General features: G+C 47.5%; 1 pseudogene; it reads left to right on the top strand.

Moving 5' to 3' along the window:
* Positions 1-1,263: 1,263 nt before the first annotated feature.
* LOC102527572 (cytoplasmic FMR1-interacting protein 1-like) lies at positions 1,264-25,380 on the top strand (annotated as a pseudogene).
* The last annotated feature ends 943 nt before the right edge of the window (positions 25,381-26,323 follow it).

Genomic DNA, 26,323 nt, shown 5'->3' with positions numbered 1-26,323 from the left:
CAAGGTGGCCAACACCAAGGACTATTGTAGTGAAAGTATTGGACTTTAAAGGAGAAGGAAAATCCCCTGTGTGTCTGAGCAGTGTGATCAAGGACAGAAAATCTGATCGCCAGCGGGAAGGAAGTGCAAATGAAGGATTCTGTGCCATTTCAATCTTCCGAGAGTAAAGGCTGCGGGCAAGAACTCCAGGAAGACTGTTCCTGAGAAGCAGCTTCTGGGGTGGAGGTGTCCCCTTGGGGCGCCCTCTGAGCAGAGAGCATCTCTGTGGGGTGGGGGTGAGTGAGCCCTCCAGCGCTTCCTCAGGATCCAGCGGCTGTCTGGGATCGGAGGCCCCCAGGGGCCCTTCCTGCAGCCTGGCTTGTTCTGGGTCACATTATCTTCATTGTCCTTGGTCTTACATGCTTCAGATTAAAAACATTGGTTGAGGCTTTGATCGAGACCCATGCTGCCCAGTACAAGTAGAATATGGCCATCGAGATTGTTTTAAACATCACATTAGAAAAGGAAAAAGAAATAGGGGACATTAATTTTAATAATCTGTTTTATTTAACCCACTATGCCCCCAAATGAACAGTTCAACATACAATAATTATAAAAGCACACTGACGTGGGTAGCTTACGTTCTTTGTTTTCACGTTCAGTTTCTGAAATCTTGTGTGTGTCTCACACACGGTGCACCTCAGTTCAGACCAGTCATGTTCCCGTTGCTGTATGTGGCCAGTGGCTGCCGTGGTGGCTAGTGCAGACCTGGACAGGTTTCTGGACAGTCAGTGTGACAGCCTGGGAGGCTGGCTCTGAACGTGCTGGCCTCTCTGTGGTGAGGCTATGCTTTGGAATACCTTCAGGCACCTTAGGGATGCTGACTCAGGCCAACACCTGAGGACACACAGCCTGCCAGCAGGTGGCTGTGGACACATCCCAGTGCTCTCTGCCCTGTGAGGAGGTTGGACGCCAGCAGTGGACAGTGGGGAGGTGACCACAGTGGTGAAAGGACAGTGGCCCCAGGGGGCAACTGTGAAAAAGAGGGCATTGCAGGAGCAGTGGAGAGGACGTGCTGAATTGGGATGTGGGCAGCACGCGCAAGTCCCCTGCCAGGCCCCCGTGTGCACTTGGCCTAGCCCTCGGGCCGCACAGTGCAGCCCTTCACCACCCACACCCTGGTCTGTCCACCCCGCCCCCCACCGCTGCTCATGTAGGGGATGGAGCCTGCTGTGCCAGGCCCGGTTCTGTCCTCACACCTCATCTCTGGTCCAGTAGGAGCTGGATGGCCTCCTGGAAATCAACCGCATGACCCACAGGCTGCTGAGCAGGTACCTGACTGGACAGCTTCGACGCCGTGTTCTGGGAGGCCAGCCACAACGTGTCGGCGCCCCACGGGAGAGCCACCCTCTGCATCCTCCGCATCTTCTGGGAGCTCAGCTCTGGCTTCCCGCCCAACTGCTGCTACAGTGGCTCCGCCAGCCCATGAGCTCACCACCTCAGGGATGGTGCTGGGTGCCCCTGCCAATGGGCACCTAGCAGGATGGTCCCAGGGTCTCCACCCTGCCCCCTGTCCCCCATCATTTCCCACATCCAGGGTGCTCAGGCCCTCCTGGTCTCCCATGTTTTCAGGTGCAGCCTTGGGCTGGCCCTTGGGAGTGTGGCGTGGTCATGGCTCGTGCAGACCACGTGGCGGGGCTGGGGCTCCCGTCCGGAGCACCCCCCGTGGCTCAGGGTGAACCCTGTGCTGCACGCTGACGGTGGCTGCGGGGTCGGCACTGCCTGCACACTTTGAAGCCTGCAGATGTTGGAACGTCCTGGGTGCCTCTCTTTCCGTTGGTTCTACTCTGAGATGTTGGGGAACGTGAGGATCAGCTGGTCAGCCACCATCCCATCCACCTTCCATTTCACTCATATTGAGCAGCACAAAGCGACCCACTAGGTGGGTGGCATGGCTGCTGGCCGCAGGGTCATGCAGTCCCACCTTGTGATGTGGCCCACGTCCTGGGGTGGCCCTGGGGTGGCCCCTGCACTCTGGACGTCCACTTGCCTGAGGCTCGTCCTCTCTGTGCCCTGTTCTGTGTCAGCACATGCAGGAATGTGCGTGTATGTAAGAGTGTGTGAGTGAGTAATAGTGAGAGAAGTGGGGAATATGAGTGATGGTGGGTGTGTAAGAGACAGTGTGTGTGTGTGTATGTGAGCGTCTGTCTGTCACTGCTTAAAAATAAGTGTCTTTGGCTTTTACTTTGCTTCATTACTGCATCTGAACATCCCACCACATGTTGGCTTAATCACGGCTGACTTCTAGGCCTAGATTTTTGTGTCTTGATCCAGAGAAGCTGAGCTTTGACCCTGAGGGCAGAAGAGAGTCTCTCCTGCAGCCTGATCATAACTGTTGGTGCCCTCGTCTGTCTGGGACCCAGCGTTGCTTTCCTTGTGGGGAGGCAGGCCTGTTCCTGGTGTGTGGAGCTGTGCATCAGAGCCGTTGGCCCAGCCCCGGGCAGCAGAGGGGACATGTGGCTGTGGCCACAGGGGCCACAGGTGGAGGAGCCTCCTTGGGTCGGGGGTCCCCATGCCTGGCTGGGCATAAGCCACAAGAACCAAACTTGAGAGACCACTCATCCCTGTCAGCTCCGAGTGCCCACTTTTTTTGAAACAGGTGTTTTTAAAGTTGTTATAGAGTTAGAATTAACTGAAAAAATATTTTTATTATACAAGTAATTCCCCATAATTATAGAAAAGCTAGAAATCATATATATATTTATATTTATATTTATTTATATTTATTTATATTTATATTTATGTAGATGGAAATAATTAAATTACTAATGATTTCCATTGTAAAAATGTCTTCTAGAGTTTTTGCCATATGGTCAAAGAAGATGTACATTTTTTATTTTGCAGAAATAGTAGTTATTAGGCATACTGTTAAATACACATTTTTTTCCCACGTGATCTCAAAGGAGAGCACACCCTGATAGCAAGGGTATATACGTGCTTGTTGTGCTTCTGAATATCTGTTTAAGTCATGGGCATTGTTTGCAAGATGTTCATTGCTTAGGTTAGTCCATTTGGAACCTTTGGAATGAATTTCTATTATGTCCCTTAAATCATTTTTGCCCAGTGCTTAGAACCAGCATCTCCAAAGGTGAAACACAACAGAACCCAGTGTTGGCAAGTCCAGAAAATACGTTATAGTGGGGGCAGGGGGTGGGGAGCAGAATCAGGCAACACGGGAGCTGATTTTTGGGTATTACTTTCAGTTGCATTTTTGATTGTCTAGTGTTTTGTCTCCCTTTTAAGGGATTCCCAGAGATCTTGCAAAAGGAACAGTTGAAATGTTCCCTGGGCCCCCTTTGTGCCCATTGCACTGCATGCACACATCGCCCATCTGTCCTGGTCATCTTGGTGACAATGATTAAGAAGGGCTGAGTCCTCATAAACACCAGGAGCTATGGAAGGACTGCGGGGTGGTGGTGGGGCAGGTGAAAATGACATAAGGAGGAATGTTCAGCACGTGCTGTAAACTCTTCTGTTGAATCACTGTTTTCTGAAAGATACTTCGGGCATCTGGATGAAAGCTGGGTAAGGAGTGTGGAGTTAGGGAAAGAGATTCTGAGGCTCTGCCCTCTGAGCTGGGCCCACGTTGGTGCCCTCACCCCAACTGTGGCTGATGCTAGGGAACAGCCCCGCTGTCCAGGGCCGCCTGTCCTACTGGTGGCAGGAGCCCTGATGTCAGAGCCAAGGTGGTCAGAACTCAGGTCAGAACCTCTACCCTCAGTTCCCTGAGCCTGCCCAGCATGAGGTCTATGCCATGTTGGTGAGCAGAAGGCTGCCTTCACCTGGTGGTGTGCTGGGAGCCCGCGGGCGGGTCTGCAGAGCCTGCCCAAAGTCCAGGCACCTGGAGGCCAGGTGATTGCTCGGGAACCCAGTGTCATGTGTGTCAGAGCTGCAACCTTGGCATGTGTGCTGGCTGGGACCAGTGTGATATGACCTCGGCCTCCTCGGGCCCAGAAACCTGGGATGCAGTCAGGCAGGCACACAACAGAGCAGCTCTGGGGTCCTCTCCCTTCCATCAGTGTCGTCAAGAGCCATTCTGTATTTTTAGGTCTTCTGGTGGAACCCTTAACACTTCATTAGCTGGAAAAGGCGTTTTCTGTGTCCAGGCTGAAAACAGCAGTTTCTGCCTCAGAGTTTCCTGAGAGCTGCTTGCAAAAGACCAGGGCTCCCTTTCTTGTTGGCATGTCTGCTTGTTTTGCTTCTCATTCCTGATGCATGAGTTATGCCTGGTGGCTCTGAGAGGATGCTTAGGTGGCCTGAGACTTCAGTTTAACCTGTACAGCATCTCACTGTGACAATACTGTAGCCTTGGCAGTAAGCCAGCAGTTGGGCTCAGAGTCGCCCTCTGGCTGGAACAGCACCAAAGGATGATGTGTCCTGAGTGGGGTGTGGTGCACCACGAGGCTGTCCCACCACTGGCCATGCTCAGGATGGTGGCTGCCAAGTTTCTCTGCTGGCGTTGTACCATTTTTCTGTTTGAAGTTGATAAGTAATTTATAAGGAGATAATTTGAGACGTTAAATAACTTGCTCCTTGTTAACACTTGACCCACTGATTTCAGCACCTGTTGGTGATTCTCACACAAAGCGGTTGTCACTGCGGTGGCTGAACAGTGGTGATGTGGGGGTGTTTTCATTCCATCTCCAGGTAGTAGTTGGCATTCTGCTGTGTGCACTTGTCAGTGTTTATTTGTTCATTTATTATGAGCGAGGACTCAGGGATCCTAATGCGGGGTTATAATCTGTTACTGGCAGGACTTGATTCTGTGTCTCAAGTCAGCCGTGTTTTGGCTGGTGGGATCCCCTCTCGCCTCGTCTCTGTGTCTTCTGGGCTGTCCCCAGGGTTCTGAAGCCCTGTCCTACTTTCTGCACTGCAGGAGCTTCCAGGTTCATCTTGGAATTCTCCTACCTTATCCTTGAAATCTGCAATTCACCAGGACTCCTTTTAATGGAGAATATTTTAAAATTAAGCCAAGCCTGGGTGTTAGGTGTGTCCTCACCTCTGGCCCCTCTGGGATTCTGGGAAAGGACTTCTCTTGACTTGACTTGTGGTGTGGCCAGCGGTCCCTGGCCTGCAACCACATCACTCCAGCCTGTCTCTGTCTCTGTCTCTGTCGGTACATGGTGATTTCCTTCTGTGTCTCTGTCCTCTTCCAGTGAGGACATGAGACCTGTTGTATTGGATTAAGGGCCCACTCTGCTCCAGAATGACTTCATCTTGACTAATTACATCTGTAACAACCCTGTGTCTGAATGAGCAGATTCTGGGAGGCTGGTGATTAGGGCTACAAGTTCTGTTTTGGGGGACACAGCTAACCCCCTAATGTTTACGTGCGTCTCCTTCTGTCCTGCTTTCTGTCTGTCGAAGCCATGAATTCACACTGTGGTCATCAGTTTCCACTCAGCACTGCAGGCTTCAGTTCCATTTCTGTAACTTCCTTCTACACTGAGGTTTCTTGTTTCATCATTCTTGGTGCATTCCCTCATTTGCTCAGTTCTAGACGTGCAGAAAGTAGCTTCAGAATTACTGACCCTACCCACTGCAAAACACAAACCTACTAACTGGAATTCAGTATTTGTTTCCATTTTTTTTGGTCTTTCGATTTAGAAATACATATGGTCAAAATATGGTGTTTAACAGTTGTCTGGGGGGAAGGGTATAGGTCAGTGGTAGAGTGTGTGCTTAGCATGCCCGAGGTCCTGGGTTCAATCCCAGGACCTCCATAAAATAAACAAACAAACAAGCAAACAAACCTAATTACCCCCAAAAAATGTTGTTTAGGATATTGGAGTAAGTTTGGATTTACTCTTTTTGCCTTAAAAAAGTGAGACCCTGGACACAATTTATGAAACAACTGTTTTCACCGGATGTTCCCCTGAGGCAAAGGAAATGAGGGGTGTGAACTCTGTGACTTCCCTGGCTTTCTGCCTGGAAGCACTTTGGACATCTTGTTCAGTGGAGGAGACAGATTGGAAATTGAGGAAGCCAAAACAGCTGGAATTTGCAAGGCAGAGTATGGGAAAGGACAGAGGTACACAGAGAAACAGCTCCTGAGACCAACCTAGGTGCCCTTTTAAGTCTTTGCTTGAATTTTAATCTCCATACACAAGACAAGGAGAGGAGGAGCTGCTGTAGATGGACTAGTTCCCAGAGCTCACTGGGCCTTGCCCGCAAGAACAGAGAAACCTCACTGAGTACCCGGGCACTCAAGAGAGTTGCCAGAAGGGCCTGTCTTAGTACCAGCCCTAGGGGAGTGTCTGCTGCACACCCTGACAGGTCATGAAAGGATCCAGCTGACTTGCAAGCAGTTTAGCCATCTGCCCACAAACACTCAACACTCTTTAAAGGGTGAGGACAAAATCCAGCCACTCAACAACATGCTGCTTCTGTGCAAATGTTCTCAGTGCTGCGGGGCGCTGTCCTCCCCTCAGATGCACATGTTCATTTTGTGCGCTGGTGTCGTTTTGACAGTTACATCCTTGGTTAATTTCTAAAAGTGAAATATGTGTTAGTCAAGGTCTTAGAATTTAGTAATGAGCACATCTGTATTTTTGTAATCGATGTATAGTTGTTTTGCAATGTGCTAGTTTTCAGCTGTACAGCATAGTGACTCAGTCACATATATGTTTATTTATCTGTTCTTTTTCAGATTCTTTCCTACTATAGGTTATTCTAAGGTATGAATACAGTTCCCTGCATTATACAGTAGTGCTTTTTTGTTATCTATTTTACATACAGTAGTTAGTATCTGCTAATCCCAAACTCCCAATTTGGCCCTCTCCCCACTTCCCCTTGGGTAACCACAGTTTGTTTTCTATGTCTGTGTGAGTCTATTTCTGTTTTGTATATAAGTTCATTTGTATCTTTTTTTTAGATTCCACATATAAGTGATATCATGTGACATTTGTCTTTCTTGACTTCACTTAGAATGATGATCTCTAGGTCCATCCATGTTACTGCAAATGGCATTATTTTATTCTTTTTTATGGCTGAGTAGTATTCCATTGTATAAATATATCTCATCTTCTTTATCTATTCATCTATCAATGGACATTTAGGTTGCTTCCATGTCTTGGCTATTGTATATAGTGCTGCTATGAACACTGGGGTGCATGTGTCTTTTCAAGTTAGAGTTTTCTTCAGATATATGCCCAGGAGTGGGATTGCTGGATCATGTAGTAACTTTATTTTTAGTTTTTTAAGGAATCTCCACACCATTTTCCAGTGGTTGCACCAAACTACATTCCCACCAACAGTGTAGGAGGGTTACTTTCATATTTTTTTAATCATGCTTCTTTGCAAAAGTTTTACATGTTTAAACAAACCCTTCCAATTTGAAAGTGTTAGCAGATTTTGACATTTCTGCTTTAAAATCCAAGCATTTGATTTTCAGTGGCTCCTAATCCATTACAAAGCCACAGTCTCTTGGCCCAGCAAGTGTGGTTATAGACTCACCTTCTGCTAGCACATAAACAGTGACCTGAGTGACCACTTCACTGCCCAAGTCTGCCTTCCTGCTCCTGTCCCCACATCACTGCTATGCCCAGAGGATTAGCCAGGCCCGAGTGCCTGGTCATTCCCAGTTGTCAAAGGACTGAATTAGGCTTGAGATGTTCTGGTGCCACTTTTGGAGACTGTTTACGTGCTAGACGGCCCTGGTGTTCTCACTCTGTTCCTCGACTTTGGATACATTTCTCATACGTTAGAGTATTTGTGTCTCAGAACTTTCCTGTGTGATTATTACATCAGTTAATTGGGAGGAAGCTTAATTGATGAGTGATAGGAAAGTTTTGAATTTTAAAGAACTACCATTAAACTTTTGGTTTCCTTCCTTCCCTTCCTTCCTTCCTTTCTTTCATCTCTCTTGTCTAGATTTGTTTAAATAATATTACCATTCTCTCAAGAATTTCAAAGAGATAAACAGCCAAATGCACAACCCCAGTATTTGCATGGATTAAAGTTAGGTTCTTTTGTGTTTATATTTTAAAGTTTAGTTTGAATCATTTTAGTTGCAGTAATTTAAACTTATCACACCACATATTAAATGTTACAGTTCCCTTCTGTTCACCCCTTTCTGACAAGTAATGAGCTGGGGCAGCCTTCTGGCCATGGGGTGGGTGGACCCAGCCTCACCGCCGGCACTAATGGAAGTGAGATGATTGGCAGATTTAAAACTTCAGAACATCAAGCCAAGAAAATGTGTGAAAGAGGCTTGGGGACACATCTGTGACAGGGGGGTAGGGGGCCCAGCCAGGCGTGACATCTTGAAGGGAGGAGATGAGGTGGGAGAGGGCAGGTGGGAAACAGCTGACACCCAGAGACCACAGGCAAGCAGGCAAAGGACACCCACTGGCTCCTGAGATGAGGCACGAGTCTGGGCTGAAGGTGGCCAGGTATGCAGCAGCAGGGATGACATTAAGCATTAGTATTGTGAGTATTTAAAGCCCTCTTACAATTGATGAGAGACATTCTGTAGTAAAATAAAGAGCCAGATGCAATGAGCAGACCTTTCCCCAAAATGTAGCGGAAAAATAAAAATAGACCTCTAGCCTCACCAGTGATTGAAGAGAAACATATGATAGCAGTGAGAGTAATTTTTCCTCTCAGACCAGAAAAGGCTAGGGGAGTAAAACTGCCTTAAGTGTGGCCGCTGGAGTGCATGTGAGACCGTGTGATTCGGGGCAGCCATCTGCCAGCGCTCACCAGTATTTAAATGTTCTCTCTCACTGGTGGGAATCCAGACCCCTGAGGAAATAACTCACTCAAGTACAAAGTAAGATCTGTTACTGGTGTAATATACCACATCCTCAGGAAAAACATGGTGGCAAACTCACTGGCCACCAAGAGCACTAGAACAAGGTACTGTCCAGGGGATGCAGCTCCATCACTGAAAAGGAGCATGCAGACCCTGCTGACAGGTCATGGGGCGCAAAGAAGTCAGCCTTCAAACAGAATGGTCCTGAGAGGAGGGTGCCGTCAGGGAAGGATGGGCTGGTCGGTTTCCCCAGGTCTGCACAGCCTCTGGCTGGCATCCTTCAGGTCTCTGGAGGATGCAATCCTGGGGAGAGGGCCTGTGGGGTGGTTCTGAGAGGCCCCCCAGAGCTGCTGCCCACCGTGGGGTGAAGGGCCCCTCGGCAGCATCTCCAGGAGCGCTTGCACACAGAGACAGCAGTGTTTCTGCTTCTGTGAGACAAAGTCATGAGTCCACCAGTCCCGAGGCACTGGGGGTCCCCCTTCACACCCTCCGTGTCCACAGGTGGCACTGCAAGCCACCTGCAAAGCAGGTGTCCACCTGGAGGGAAGGAAAGAACAGATCGTTCTTTTTAAAGCAACCAGTGGTGACTGAACTTGACCTTAAGGATTCCAGCCTGTTTGAGAAATTACATTTGTGTCATTTGTATTCTCCCAACCTAAACCAGGACTGTTTGTTAGAGTGTTTGGACTCACAAAAAAGTCTAACAAGTTTGCATGAGCAACACTGATGTGGACTGTTCCTCTTACATGACACTTGTTTTGAGGATCAAAAAGAGGCGGAATGCCACAGCCCGGGGCCGTGGAGCTGAGCCGTGCTCCTCGTGAGAAGGCGCCGTCCCCGCCGGGCGAGGTGCGCCGTGCAGCTGCGGCGCTCGCCCCTGCGAGGCTGTGGGACACACGGGAACCCGATCCTTTCTTTTGTTAGGAGTGGTGAACTTGAGTTAGTGTCTCATGGGGATAAAACCGACTTAGCTGGGGGCCCCTTATGTGATGTCTGGTTACTTCTTGGTAGTGGCACCGCTCTGAGTGAGCGCTCTTGAGCGGATCACTGATCCTCTTTCCTGTAAGTGTCCGCAATTCCCAGTTGAAGACGCACAGTGTCGGGGCGTTAGAGAACCCAGGGCAGGTGGCTAGTGAGTCTGGAGCCCGCGTCCTCTGGTTTCCGGGAGAGACATTGGGCGTGCCAACACTGCTTCTTGAATTGAGCTGGGAGGTTCCCCTCAGAGTCTGAGTGTTTTACAGCAGACGTTTTAGAATTTCACCCTCTCCAGAGGCGGTGCCTCCTTCCCTCCCTCTCAGTAGTGACATCTCTCTGGTTGTGTTGTCCCTGGGATGTGCCATCCTTGGGGTGACTGAGGTCACCAGGAAGCCAGAAACTGGTCAAGGGGAGTGGGGATTAGGTGTCACTGAGCCCCAGGTCCCAAGCAAGTCAAGGTGGCTTTGGGAGTGAATTTTCTCACTTGTAACACGAGGCAATTTGATTTCACTCATGGTTTTGCTTTTCAAGCATTACAACTTATTATCAAGAAAAACCTGACCCAGAATCCCAGCATTGAAAGCACCGTTGTGCTTTGAGGAGGGATGGGGGAGGTGGTTGTGTCTGAGCCCAGGATCAGGACATGGTCCTTATGAATCTAATAGGGTCATAGGCGTGGGTGTGGGACAGGTGTTTGACAGTGTTTCCGCCGTGGTCAGCCTGGCATTTGATCATTGGTTTAGACTCAGACTTCATGTTGTGGGAGTCCCAGGACCACCTGTACATTTGATAATTCTCCACACGGACTCACAGCTGAGTTTATTATGACAAATGGACACAGAACAGGCTCAGTGAGGTGGAAAGATGCAGAGGTGGTGACAGAAGTGGATGCAGGCATCCCGTGGTCCCTCATAGGTGTCACATGGTACCAGGGATGCAGAGTGTTCCTGCCCCAGAAAGAGGAGCCCACAGAACACCTGGGGCCAAGGCTCTCACTAGGGGGCAGAGGCACAGCCACCTGTGTGACCAGCCCACATCACTGAAACCCCGGAACCCCCAGAAGGAGAGGAGCTCCTAAACAATCACTGTTTCTGTGAACAACGTAGACAAGCTTGTATGGCATGGCTGTGTCCCAGGTGTAGAAAACAGCTGTCAGTCGGTAACAGAGGCAAGAGTCCATGGGCTGAGTTCCCAGGGGTTGCAGGCTGGCATGTTTGGGACTGAGCAACCAGGCCTGCTGTGCTGAATTTTTATAATCCTTGCTGTCCTGATGGGACTCTCCGTGTATGTAGAGGAAATATTTAAGGCAGTTATAAAAGGGGAAGGGGGAAACATACAGGGACCTAAATGGAGGTCAGAGTGCTACGCTGCACTTAAAGTGGTACCATGCTGATAGCAGCGGACTGTGGTGACTTACATGATGTGTGACGTAATAGCTGGAGCACCCCAACAGACCTGTGCCAGAGGTGCTGTCAGAAATGCCACAGGCAAGCCAAAGTGGAGTCTCAGATGTGTTAAAGTGACCCGCAAGAAGACTGAAGCAGAGCCTACTTAAATACCAGTAATCACGTTGTGTGTAAATGTATTAAATGCCAGTGGTCTGAAGACAGTTACAAGGTAGAGATGGGCAGACTGGATTAAAAACATGACTATATAAGAAGCTCACTTCAAGTTAATAATACACATAGGTTGGAAATAAAAGGGTGGAAAAGATGTATCATGCAGACATTAATTAAAAGAAAGCAGGAGTAGGGGAGAGGGTGCAGCTCAGTGGTAGAGTGTGTGCTGAGCATGCATGAGGCCCTGGGTTCAACCCCTAGTACCTCCATTAAATAAAGAAACAAACAAATAAATAAATCTAATTACCTCCCCACTAATAAAGAAAGAAAGAAAGGATGGATGGAAATAAGGAAGGAAGGAAGCAGCAGTAACTGTATAAATGTAAGATAAAGTAGATTTTAGAGCACAGAATATTACCAGGGATGGGGGAATATGACATAATGATAAAAAAAAAAAAAAGTCAAGCAAGAAAATACAGCAATCCTAAATGTTGATGCACCAAACAACAGTTTCAAAACACTTGAAGCAAAAACTGATGTAAGTGGAAGGAGAAGTGAACAACTGCACAATTGTAACTGGAGAAGTCAGCCTTCCTCTCACTTAGTAATTGAAAGAGTAAGTGCACAGAAAGTCAGCCAAACACCTTCAACCAACAGGATACTATTGACATATACAGAACACTTCACCCAACAACAGTAGCACGCAGATTCTTTTTAAGTGCCCATGAGCATTCTCCAAGATAAACCATATCCTAAAAGAGACCTCAACAAAATTTTAAAAATTGAAATATTACAGAGTGTATTATCTGACTACAGTGAACTCAAACTAGAAATCAGTAACAAAAAGATGACAAGAAAATCTCCAAACACTTGCAGATGAACACATTTCTAAATAAACCTTGGGTAAGAGGAAGACTCAAGGGAAATTTTTTAAAAAGACATTGAACTAAATGAAATGCAAATATATCAAAATGTGCAGGGTGCAGCTAAAGAAGTGTGTGAGGGAAATGCCTAGCACTGAATGCTTGCATTAGGAATCTCCATGCTGAATGTGTGCTCATGTCCTTAGACAAGCTTGGAGGTCCCCTCTTATAGGAAGCCACCCTGATTACCTTTCCTACTAGCCCACTCTGCATCCCTGAGAATGCAGCTCCCCTACCCCATCAGAGTCTGTCCTGGATGTCTCCCCAGGAGACTGGGAGGAGTTCCATGGGGGCAGCAAGGAGGCTGTAAGGTAATTTCATTTCTCCTTGCAGGACCTCAAAATGCTTTTGCAGGACCAGCAGTTTAATAAATGTTGAAAACCAAATGGTTTTGTTTTCCTTCTGTTTTAGCAAGTTTGTTTTCATGTTTTCAGGTTGAAATCATAGATACCAGTAAGGGGGGTCTAACAGGTTCTCCAGATCCCTCCACCCAAGGGCCCTGCGTACTCATGCACTTTGCCAAGCAGTTCCTCCTCTTCACATGCACGTAGGGGCTACTTTGAATTCCCCGAGACTTCATCAAGCACTGACTTTCTCTGTCCCCAGCCTTTGAACCTGGCCTACTCGGGCATTTACGGCAGCTGCCGCAGCTTCGTGGGGGCCCCTCTTCCAGATCGTCTGCCAACTGCGGGCTTCCAGAGCATCACAGTGGTCAGGGAGGAGCTGCTGCAGGGGGTCAGGAGCCTGGTGTGTGCCCCTCGGGTGTGTGGCCTTCCTGGGGGGGGAATTCTGCACCCATTTCCTGGGGTGAGTGTAGTGGGGCTTTCCTTTGCAGCCAGTGATTCTCAATCCTGGGTCATCATAGGGCATTTTATGAACAGACACCTTTTCCCAAGTCCCTGTCACACCTTGGCCCGTGGGGCAGTGGAGGCTGGTGGCTGACATAGCCCTTCTCTCTCAACTGCAAGGCACGATCCTGCAGTATGAAGAGATGCTGATGGAAGTGATGTGCGAAGTCTGCCAGCTGCCTCGGCACAAGTATGGCTCTCCCAGTGAGCACAGCACCTCCTTGGGTGCATGGGGGGCAGGGGCAGTGTCAGCCTGGCTGCAGGGAGGGAGACCGAGTGGGCAGTCACTGACAAGTTTCCGATCTGCTTTCCCTGCTGGGAGGAGGTGGGGGCCAACCAGAGCCTGAGTGTCTGCAGCCTTTCAGCCAGGAACAGTCATGCAGGAGAGTGTGTGGGGGTTGTGGGGCGGGGGTGACAGGGCTCTGAACCCTGTACACCTCCAGCTCTTCTGCAACATCCGGATCTTGAACATCACTGACTAGGGAGGGGTGGGGAGCTCAGCTGCCAGGTCCAGCTACCCACTGGGCTTGACCGGCCCAGGCCTGGGGGCAGCTCCACGCAGGGTGCAGCCCGTCTGTCACACTGATTGGCTGGCTATAGTGCCCTGGGGCAGGGGTGCCCTGCAGGGTGCCAGACCTGCATGGCCTGAACAGCACTGGTTTGGGGGTCCCCACACAAACAGCCTTTCTTGATCTCAGAAAGCCTCGTCCTTGATAAAACTGGACTGCAGGAACCCTTGTCTTGTACAAAACTGCCTTTTGTCTCATATCCATTAATACTTCCCTGAGAGCTGGATGACTGCCTTGCTAAGTGACTTGGGCCCAAATGTGGACCACCCATGGGAGACTGCTCTGACTGGCAGTCGTCTGGTGAGGCTGAGCCCCCAGGGCTGTTGCTGGTGTCTTGGGAGATGGCGAGGTGACCCATTCGGCCGTTGGGGAGGGGAAGGACCATCAGTGAGCCTGGCTCAGGAGCCTGAGTCCATTGTCAGAAACAGATGGTAACACTGGGGTCATAAAAGTGGTGCTCAGATCCTGGCCAGAGGGGGACATTTTTAATGTCGGAGATGAAGCCATTTAGGCCAAATCCAGAGCTGGTCTGGGGCAGAGCTGTGGACATCAGGGCTATTCCCTACATGTCCTCATTCCACTGTGTGGCCAGGCCCATGGCACCTTGTGCACCTTGTGTAGATGACACTGTGTTGCTGGGGACACCCTGCTCCTTAGTGCCCATTGGGGGGCTACACATGAGAAGGAACATCCCTCTGGGAGGGTCTGAGCTCATGCTGGGTGATGTGGAGATCTGGGGGGTGGATGGGGTGGGTGGTGGACCACGAGAAGAAGGGATGGCCTCTTGGGTGGTCAGGGACATGGGTCCTTGTGGATCAGCACTCAGGGCTGACTTGTTGGGGTGAGGGATTTGAAACCTCTTAAGTCTCTGACTTTGTCCCTCTCGGGGTTGTTTTGGCTTTTCCACATCTTCTGTGTGATCACCCATTCCGGAGTCAGCTCGGGGAGTTCTGACTGGGTCAGCACTGAGTGTAGGACTGAGTCAGGGGCACTGACTCTCTGTCCAGGCTTCACGCCTTGTGTCTTTTCCTGCCACATCACAACATCCAGGGCCTCCAGGACAGAAGCGGAGATGTGCGGTCTTGCTCAGGAGCCCTGGGGGAAGCTGTGCGGATGTCACCACTGAGTAGGAGTTTAGCTGCAGGGCTTTCCTGGATGTCCTTTATCGGATTAAGTGCACACCCCTCTGTGCCTGTGAAGTGAGTTTTATCAATTACCTTTCCTACCTCTGCTGGACACGATGCCTCCTTGGAAGATACAGGCAAACCTGGGAGACATGGCGGGTTTGGCTCCAGACCTCCGCAAAGAAGTGAGCCCCATGACTTGTTTGGTTTCCCAGGGCATGTAAAGTTATGTTTACACTAGACTGTAGTCTGTTAAGTGCATAATAGCATTATGTCTTAAAGAACGTATACACCATAATTAAAAAACACTTCATTGCTGAAACATGCCAACCAACATCTGAGCCTTCAGCTAGTTGTGACCTTTTGGCATAGTAACATCCAAGACCACTGATCACAGGTCACCCTAACAAATATAATAATGAACTTTAAAATGGGGGCAGGGTACAGCTCAGTGGTAGAGTGTGTGCTTAGCATGCACGAGGTCCTGGGTGCAATCCCCAGTACCTCCACCTAAAAACAAACTAAATAAATAATTGCCTCTCCATTTGTCTAAATAAATAAATAAATACATTTTAATTAAAAAAATAGAAAAGCATTCAAAAATTAAGGGAGGAGGGTATAGCTCAAGTGGTAAAGTGTGTGCTTAGCATACACGAGGTCCTGGGTTCAATCCCCAGTACTGCCATTACAAATAAATAAATAGATAAACAAATAAGTAGATAAATAAGTAAATCCAAGCCCTCAAAGCAAAAACAAAAAATAATATAAGAAAAAAAACAAAAAAAATTTAAGTTTAGTCTATTGTAAGTATGACCACGATGTGTCGCAGAGGCGGGAAGTGAGCAGATGCTATTGGAAAAATGGCACCTGTAGACTTGCTCGATGCATGGTCACCACAAACTTCAATGTGCAAAGCACACAGTGTCTGCCAAGCACAGTAACACGAGCTCTGCACAGGGCTGACAGAGACAGAGGCTCTGGAGCTGAGGCCCAGCCCAGGTGGTGCTGGGGTCAGGAGACGAGTGGCCATGCCCATATGGGCATGGTGGCCATGTCAGAGAATGCTCCCAGCCAGGTACCCCAGGTGGCACCCTGGGGCATCTCCTGCTCCTCAAGCCTTCCCCAACCCCAGACTCACCCTCTACCAACACAGGCATCCTGGAGTTCTTCCAGCTCCAGCTGAAGGACGTCGTTGAGTATGCGGAGCTGAAGACAGCATGCTTCCAGAACCTGTGGGAGGTGGGCGACGCCATCCTCTCCTGCCTGCCCGGCCAGCTGAGCCTGGTGGGCGCCCAGCCCTGCCCGGGTCCTGCCAGGCCCCACCCCGGGGGTGATGGGAGAGGGAAGGATTTAGAGGCTTGATTTATTGGGATCATTAATCAGGGAAGGTGAGCAAGTATTTTCTTCTTGACTATTTAGACTTTAATTTGAATTTGTTTCCTACAATCGAAAAACAGAAAAACATTCAAATTAAAAGTAAACTTTTTTTTCCTATTTGGAAATAGAATTTTTAAGCTTTAACAAATCATGGCATCATTTCTTTTGGTTCCTGTGCTATTTTTATCTCTACATATGATGTTATATTTCTCTCTATATATATTTCTAAAAACTACTACTGAATTTTTTCTATTTGTTCTATTCAAAACCCATTTTATTAAATAAAATTGGAAATTTTGAAAAAATCATTAAAAAAAGAAAAACAGGTATGAAATGGAGCTCATTGTTAAAGAATGGTTTACTCTGTGAGCATCAACAGAATGTTTTATTATACAGTAATTGCTGCTTCTAAATGAACCTATGTGACATACACGTAATGTGTAGAGCACCGTTGCCCGGGAGCGCTGTCTGTGATGTAGAGTTCAGAGCTGAGGCTGTCGAGCCCTCGAAGTGCGGCTCCATGTGACAGGAGAACTGATTTTTAAATTTTATTGAATTTCAATTATTTTACGTTTAAATCGCTGCACGTGCCCCATCCCTGCTGTGTAGAGAGACTGATAAAACAGACACTAGGAGCCCCCCATCACTAAGAAATCACATGTGGGACACCTGCTTTCTCCACTGATTGCCTCTGGTGTCATTTAGCCTGTCCCTCTGTCCCCTGTAGGTCATGTCTGCTGACAGCTCTGAACTGAGGGCCTAGTGAGTGTGACACGGGCTATCATGGGCTTCACTCTGCATTTCCCTCAGGACTGAGGAGCAGGGCATCTTCCCTGCTGCTAAATGCTCCCTTCTTGTCATGTGTCCATTTTACTATAATTTGTGTATCTTCTGTGTTACATTTGATGCACACACCTCTCCCATTTGTGGCTTGAGTTTTCACTCAATGTATTTGATAAACTGACACTCTTTGAATATAGTCACTTTTTTTCATGGTTAACACATTTTGTATGTCTTAAAAGAAGTCCTTTGCTACTTAGGAGCCATGGAGATATTCTTGTGTATTTCCATCTACACATTGCAGGTTTTGCTTTCTACATTTCAGTTCTAATCCTTCTGGGGTTGGTTTTGGTGTCAGATATGAGACGTGGAGGGAGTTTTTTGTCCCTCCCTGGGGGGTGACCAGCTGTCCCTCCTCCAGCAGCTGAAGGACAATGCCTCTCCTTGCTGGTCCCTAGGGTTACTCTGTCACCCTACAGCTCCCAGTGGATATGCTGCTCTGTCTCCTGGCTTTCTTTCATGTCCCACTGGTCTGTGCATCTGTCCCTGGCTTCCAACTCATAGTCATGCATTGTAGCTCTAACTTCAGTCCTGACGCCTGACAGTACTTGTTCCTGACCATATGTCTTCAAGCACCTTCTGCCACTTCGTGGATCCTGTTTCTGCTTTGGAAGGATTAGAATCAGCTTGCCAAATGGGTTAAAAAAAAGCATATTGGGATTTCAGTGGGAATTGTGTTGCCTTTCTAGACCCATATAGGGAGGTCTTTGCTCTGTTGCTTCTTTGGTGTTTATTTGTGGGGAGGTAATTAGGTTTATTTATATATTTTTAGAGGCGGTACTGGGGACTGAACCCAGGACCCTGTGCATGCTAAGAACATGCTCTACCACTTGAGGTGTCCCCTCTCCTCCTGCTCTGTTGCTTCTTAAAGCAATCTCTTGTCACGAGGGCCCTGTCATATTGGCAGAGGCAGGGTCGTGTTGTGCAATGACTGAGACAAGTGTACCCTGTACGCTGTGCTGGACATGACAGTCATACTGCCAGGCCTGTAGAGGCTGGCTGTGCCACGGTACTGGCCACCTCACATGTGTGTCTGCAAAAATCAAAGTGTGCTGGGTACAACCTCTGGTCAGGATCCACATCTTCCAGGTTTCCTTCTGCGGCTCTGCTCCCAGGAGACCCTTTCCAGAGAGAGGGGACTCCCAGGCCCTCATTGTCCTGCCCCCTGTGACTCGCATGGCCACCTTAACCTGCAGCACCGGTGGCGGGGAGGTGGCGTGTGGCTCCCTGAGAAGCTGCTGTCCAGGGCAGCCTTGCCCCAGGAACAGCTGAGGGAGAGCTGAATCTTCATCCTAAATACATGTGAATGTTTTATAACCAAATAAGTTAGGGAATATTCCTTTAAATAGTAGTCACTTATCATGAAATTGAAATGTTAAATATAGGAAAGTTCCCCTCACATGTGGCTTTTGTGAACACACACATAAAGCACAGCCTCATCCATGTGTATCCAGATCTGAAGGAGCCCCTCGGTCACTGGCCCCAGGGCAGGGCTGGGGCCACCCTGTGGAATTGATCGGATTAGTGGTGGGGACTCCTTAGAGGCTGCTGTCTCTTCTGGTCCTGCTGCCCTTTTAGGAAATAAGATTAACTGTCAAAAGCTTTTCCTTTACAAAATAGACAATGTCAAGGATGTCTTGTATGAACAAAAAATAATTATGGAACCAAACTCCTAAATTAGGTGTTTGGGACTAACAGTTGCACATGGCTATATCTAAAATACATAACCAACAAGGGCCTCTTGTACAGCACAGGGGACTGTATTCAGTCTCTTGTGATAACCAATAATGGAAAAGAATCTGAAAAAGAATAGAGATAAATATGTATAACTGGGACCCTTTGCAATACACATGAAACTAGTGAAACCTGTAAATCACTACACTTTAATTTTTAAAAAATTCTAGCTTTCAGATGATTGATTTTCTTGAGCAACTCTTTTCTTGCTGACGTTTCATTGTTCTGTCTAAAATAACTGAAGATGGGTTGGGTTCACTGGTGATTAACCTACAAATGGGTAACCTTGATGATAAAATAATCTTTGTACATCTCATTACAGTATAAGGTAATGTAATATAGCACAATAATATAATACAATAAAATAATTATATTCTGTTCCACAGTAGAAAAATACATGGAACCACAGGAGTTTGAAGCTGGAGGGGCAGAACTCATCACTTATCAGCTGAAAGGAGTTGTCAGAGAAACACTTGGACATTTGTTGGCTTCTGGAAGGAGTGTGATCCTGTATTAGACACTTCAGAAAAGAAGGAGGAGGGTATAGCACAGTGGTAGAGTGGGTGCTTAGCATGCAGCAAGGTCCTGGGTTCAGTCCACAACACCTCCAGTAAAATAAATAAATCTAATTACCTCCCCAAAATAAATAAATAAATAAATAAATAAATAAATAAATAAATAAATAAATAAATAAATAAATAAATAAAATAGTAATGAAAAATACTTTAAAAAGAAAAAAAACCTTGGAAAAGAAAAATCTGGGACCGATGAGATCCTCACCTGCCCAGACCCTTAAATTCTCGTTGTCTATCCCTGTACACAAGCATAGCCTTTCCGAGGTGTCTGGGACTCTCAAAGGCCCCCCAGCCTTGGGAGACAGGCCCCCACAGTGGATGGACCTTCCAGCTCTCAGGAGGTGAATGAGGTCTGGGCTTCGCTACCCACTGACACACATCCTTGATGTCTCCTTCCTTATGACATCTGGGCCTGGGTCTCAAGTCTACACCATGTAATTACTCCCCTGAGTGAGGAACTGGGCATCTAGAAAAGATGTTATGAATAGCTGTCAGTTGATCTTAAAGCTTTGACTTATGAGTGGATGGCTGCTTCCGAAACATAGATAAAAAGACGGCCTGCAGCCAAGCTGAGTACAGTCTCCTCAGCTCCAGTCTGGAATTCTGCACTGTTGCTTTGGTCCTTATAGAAATAGGGGTAATGTCTTCCAGTTGGTCCACCGGGTGGACTTTGGAAGGTGGAAGATGCTTGGATCCTTGCACTCCATCCCATCACATCCAGACTCCAGACACTGACCTCTCCTTGGTGGTTATTTTCATGTCTCCAAGGAAAGTGGTGGTAAAGTACGTTTGGCATCCACGTGGGCTCCCACTAATATAGATGGAGATGTTAAGGGTGGATGTGGCCTTCTAATTGCCACAAATTAGACAAATGGGTTCACCTTCCCCCAGCTGCCGGGGACACCATGCCTGTGGTGAGACCCCAGGGTGGTTGTGGCCCTGGCTCACACCGGGAATTTGTTCAGTAACCAAAAATGTCGATCTTGCTCTGAATCTCTGCCTTAGATAGATGCTTCTTATAGCTTTCTAGAGAAGGGTTGTTTCATTTTGTTTTTCAAATTCTGCCATCTAAACCCAATCTGAAATTTTTGGTAATGTAGTTTATTCTTTTTAACTTGTATGTGTGTATACTTGTTAAACTTTTTGTTTTACAATAGTTTTACACTGCTTTGTTTTGTTTTGTTTTAATTGATGTATAGTCAGTTACAGTGTGTCACTGTCTGCTGTAAGGCATAGTGTCCCAGTCATACATTACATACATATATTCATTTTTATATTATTTTTTATTAAAGGTTATTAGAAGGTATTGAGTATAATTACCTGTGCTGTACAGAAATTTGTTTTATCTATTCTTATATATAGTTAATGTTTGCAAATCTCAAACTCCTGAATTTATCCCGTCTCAGCCCCTATTTCCCCACCACCAGTAATAGAAGATTGTTTACTAAGTCTGTGAGTCTGTTTCTGTTTTGTAGATGAGTTCATTTGTGTCTCTTTTTTCTTTTTTTAGATTCCACATATGAATGATATATGGTGTTTTTATTTCTCTTTCTGGCTTATTTCACTTAAAATGATGCTCTCCAAATCCACCCACATTGCTGCATGCTTGTTTGTTTCTAATGCTGACTTTTATAGCCACTCACTATCTTTCTGTGGTTTGGTTTGGGGGCAAAAATTTGAGATTGTTGGCTGTGGCAGCAGGAAGCAGCTTAGATGGCTGGATGGCCCGTCTGGTGGGGCACTGCTGGTAGGCAGGTGCTTTACCACCGGTAGAGACCCCTGTCTGTGTGGCACTGTCCCTGTGATGCCACCCATTGGCCGGGCCACTTTCTTGCACTCAGTCACCTTCCAAATGCCCTCCTGCCCTGTTGGTGCAGGCTGGCCGATCACCCGTCTCCACTTTGCATTTTTCGCTTGACAGTAAGTATGTCCTGGAGATCATAGCACATGAGTGGTGACATTCCTCTACCTTTCTGTAGATGCATCGGCTCCCACAGACACCACCTTCATTCCTGTTTGCAAGCTGTGCCTCACCATCTGACGCTCTCCTTCCTTGAGTATGTCCCCCACAACGCACACACACTCCTAGTGTGGGAGGCCCAGGAACAGCTCGTGTTCTGGTGGAGCTGGGGATGGCTGGCTGAATGCTGCATTAGGTGTCTGTTAGGTGACAACAGGACCCTCACCTGTTGGGGACAGAAAGCCTTCTCTCCCTCCTCTTGGTCTTAGCTTTGCTGTCACCTTGGGGGAGCTCCTCAAGGGAAACTCTTGACAGTCATAAGTTTTGACTCTCTGATTTCTGTTTAGTAAACTGCTTTATTATGGTTTCAGGTTAGATGGAGAGTTGAGCCCTGAGGTGAAGTCATCATAGTCGGGGGAGCCCTCCCCTGTTTGTGGGTCCCAGACTCGGGAAGGGTGCCCTGTGCTTGACCATCTGTGGATGCACGGTGGGGCTTTGGGAGTTCTGTCACCCCTATGATGCTGGAAGTAAATTTTTCTCCACATTGGGTTCTCCTGGATGTGCCTTGCATGGTGTAGAGTGTTATCACCTATCTAAAGGAGCTGGTGACCCAACAGCACATTCAGGGCCACTGCTCAGAACTTTGGGGCTCTAGGGACACTGGTGCCATCCCTTCCTCCTGCCTCCTGCCCTGTTTGCACAGAAAGTGCCTTCTTTCTACCTGTGCAGGGATGGCTGTCGGACCATCAATTCTGGAAAGCAAAGGCCACGTTCGGGGCTGTGTTTGTGCATGTCCACATTGAAATTAGTCAAAAGTAAGTAAATTGAAAATGCAATTCCTTAGCCAAGGACTTGATCACCACATGTGGCCAGCAGCTACCTCAGTGGACAGCAGAGAACATTTCCACCAGCCCCAAGACTCCATTTATTTTACACTAAATGACAAAGATGTGCCTTGTTTTCAGCACTGATTTCTTTGTCCATCTTTGCTGTGAGATAAACTACCTAATGCGAACTTCTCTGTTCTGGTCTTTAGAAGTATGTGACCTGATGCACACAGCCCCTTTCCAGAACATCTTGCCAAGAGTCCACATGAAAGGTGAGCCAGTGTCTTCTGACTAGGGTGGGGACATACATCTGTGTGGCCAGATGACTCAAGGCCAGTTTTGTTTTGAGTTTAGTGCCTGTTCATTGGGGTAATGAGGAATTTAATATAGTTAAGTGAGTACTGAATAACTGAAGTAGTTAGGGCTGAAATGATGTATTGGGTGTGTGTCAGAAAAGCTTGGGTAGGGGGAGACGGTACAGCTCAGTGGTAGAGTGTGTGCCTAGCCTACACAAGGTCCTGTCTTCAATCTCCAGGATCTCCATTAAAATAAATAAGCTCCCCCAGGAAAAACCCACACAGAATCACATAGGAGCAGGGATGTTGAGTATCTGTCCAACAAGAGTGGCAGGAGCTAGTGATCCTTGCAGCAGATGGGCACTGAGGGTTCACTGTCCTATGCTCTGCGTTTGATTACTTTGGATTTTTCAATACATTGCTGGTTGGATTTGCATTTCTCTAATTATTGGTGAAGTTGAGCATCTTTTCATATGCAGTTTAAAAAACAATGACAATAACAAATACTGGTGATGTAAAAGAAAAGAGTAAATCTGACTCCACCTTAGATCTGTTCCTTAAGCTTTAACCCTGTGCCCGGTCTCCCAGGCTTAGCCTTGCAGGCTCTGCACCTTTTGTAAAACAATGTTGCCTGTAGCCTGAAATAGACAGCAGAGCCTGTTCTTGGGGTGCTGACCTTTAAGGATGTTGGCACTTCTACATTCCTATAAAGATAACAAGCTGCAGACTAGAAAGCAACATTTGTTTTGTTGGAGGTTTTGCAGGAGCACCATGACCTGGCACACGTGGACAGCTGCAGGAACAAAGTATTCCTACACCAAGAAGTTTACAACAACTAACACACATCCAACCCTGCCTTTTTTTTTTTTTTGGTATAAAATGATCCTGTATTCTGATTAGGGGAGGATAGATCTCCAAGGCATTAGTCCACCATCCTCCCAGTCTGCCGGCTTTCCAAATAAAGTTGCCATTCTTTGCCCCAACACCTTATCTTTTGATTTATTGGCCTGTCATGTCATGAGCAGAGTTTGGACTCAATAACAGTTTCACATGTACAGCAAAGCGATTCAGTTATACATATAAATACATATATATTTCTTCTCTTCAGATTTTTTCCATTATATGTCATTACAAGACATTGAACATCATTCCTTGTGCTCTACAGTAGGACCTTGTTGTTTATCTTTTTATATAGAGTCATATGTATCTGTTAATCCCAAACTCCCAATTTATCCCTCCCCTACCCTTTGCCCTTTGGGAACCATAGTTTGTTTTCTGTTTGCAGGAGGCATTTTTAGAAGCAGATCCAGTGAGCTACAGGGAATGCACATTTAACACTCTGGTAGATATTGCCAAATGGCTCTTCAAAAAAGACCGCACAACTTCACACACCCACCAACAGCATATGGGAGTGCCTTGCCAACACTGTACATCATCAACCTTTTCCATTTTTGATAATCTGAGAGGACAGGTTCTCACTGTTGCTTTAATTTGCCTTTCTTTTGTTAGGATTGAGGTTGGGTATCTTTCTGCCTCCCCATCCCAGAACACATACACATCCTTGTTCATTGGTAAATGCACATACAGAAAAAACAAATTTCTACTGTATAGCACAGGGAACTATATTCAATATCTTGTAGTAACCAATAATGAAAAAATACGAAAAGGATGTATGTGTACATGTATGGCTGAAACATTAGGCTGTGCACCAGAAGTTGACACATTGTAACTGACTATACTTCAATTAAAATTTTTTTAATTAAAAAAAGAAAATACACATACAGAAACGTGCACAAAGCTTTATTTTACATGTGCGGCAACCATCAGGCCAAGAAACATAACATGGAATGTGACCAGCACCCCAAAGTACACCTTGCCACCAAGCTCCTCTCTGATAATAAGCCCCTCCCTCCCACAGAGGTAACCACTATCTTGTGGTCGCGCCCAAACAATACAGTCTATTTTGGCATACATTTGAATTTTATATGGATGAAATCATATTACACACGTTCTTTGGGGTTGGATTTCTTTTGCCCCGTGTTATGTTTGTGAGATTCATACACTGTTGCATGGTGATTTGCTATCATTTCACACGATTAAAAATCATTTCAAATTCTCTCTCTATACTGGGGGCTGGGGGGGTCTCCTCTCTCCCTTCAGTGTTTCATTGGTGTTGTAAAGTCTCCCCACATTTCTAGGCAGAGAAGTGAAGAAGGTGGGAAGGGGGATGCGAATTGGGAAGAAGCTGAGGCTAAGAGATGCCACATAGCCAGTAGGTGCCAGCCCAGATTCACATCCATGACTGTCTGACACCAGAGTCCAGGCTCACTGCCCCATCCCAAAGAGATGAAGCAGCTTCATACAGACCAAGAGTGTCCAGGGTGACCTGGGCTCCATACAGGGCACACCCCGGACAGCAAGGATTTTAGGGATGCAGAAGAGAGAGTTCAGGGAAGGCTTCCTGGAGGGAGCAGCAGTTGACCATTGCTCTAACCCTTCTTCTTCCCTAAGGCCTCTGCCTCTAGCCCAGGGTGGGGGGCTCCAGATGCTCTCACCTCTGGGCAGTATCTTCTTGGAAATGACTTCTGTTTGCCTGGTCCCATATGGGTCCTGAGACAGGTTAGAAGGTGGATGCCATGCGCCTGTGCTGGGCTCCTGGGAGCCCTGTTGTGACTTACCCTCTGCCCTCCCTTTGTAGACACAGCCCTGGACTGTGACCTGAACTGTGAAGTCAGGCAGGATAGTGGATTTGTGGACAAGGCAGGGGATCTCTGGCTGGGCCCAGAATGGGGGATGGAGCTTGGAGCTGCTCTAGGCTGGGTTAAGATGGATGAGGCCACTCAGGCATCCCCCTGCCTCCCGGCTGATGCTGAGGTCAGGGGGGCCAAAGAGGAACCAGGCATGGCTGGGCGTCTTTCACTGGGAGAAAAATCATCACCAAGAAGCTTCAAGCACACAGGTGCCCAAACCTTCCTTTGAAGGGAAAAGTCATTCTGGATTTTCAGTCTAGATTGGGGGTCAGCAAATATTTTCTGCAAGAGCAAGCTAGTAAATATTTGAGGCTTTGAAAGCCATACTGTCTCCACTGCAGTTACTTGGTTCTGCCACTGTGGGATGAGAGACCTGCAGGCAACATGGAAGCAAAGGGATGTGACAGTGTTCCAATAAAAGTTCACTTAGAAAAACAGGCAATGGCTGAGCTGAATGTGGCCCTTGGACAGTATCATGTCATGCCCCTAATCTAGGTGAAAAAGGAAATCTACCAAGGATGAAACTAAAAGCTTTGGGCTGGACTGTGGTGGCACTTAATGCATTAGGAGTTCAGAGAAGAAAAGTCAAGATGGCCTTTGTGAGGAAGGAGGACTCACTTGAAGTCCACTTGAGCTGGACTCCAAAGCGAGGCCAGAAGGAGGACATTCCAGGTGCGGGGACAGCAGGCACCAAGGCCTGGAGGGAAGAATGGATCTTACAGTCAGGAAGTTACCTAAGGAAAGAGGATGCTGGCTGGAGACATAACATGGACATCCATGAAAGACAGCAGTGTAGTTGGACTTGATGGTGTGGGCACTAGGAAACCATTTCCATTTCTTGAGCAGGAGTGGACCTATCCTCAGAGGGTGGGGAGAAGATGAAGAGATGGGGTTCAGGGACTGGCCAAGGGGACACCGGGGATGGGTGCTGGTCTGGTCTGAGACCCCACCACCAGCTCTGCTTTGCCATTGGCAGCAGAAGTGGGTCTGGGGGCCTGGTGGGTATGGAGCCATCCTGCTGATGGGCTGTGCCAGGGACAATCTGAACTGTGATGACCAGGACAACTGTGACCAGCATGTGCACTGCCTGCAAGGTGAAGGGGGTGATGGGGCAGCTTGCGTTCCTGGATTCTCAGCATCACTGCTCAGCTACCCTGCAGGGATTCTGACCT

The sequence above is a fragment of the Vicugna pacos genome, chromosome 19 (assembly GCF_048564905.1).
Source record: "Vicugna pacos chromosome 19, VicPac4, whole genome shotgun sequence".
Classification (NCBI taxonomy): Eukaryota; Metazoa; Chordata; class Mammalia; order Artiodactyla; family Camelidae; genus Vicugna; species Vicugna pacos.
Note: the sequence above shows the minus strand (reverse complement) of the source record. Positions and strands in the feature narration are given on the sequence as shown.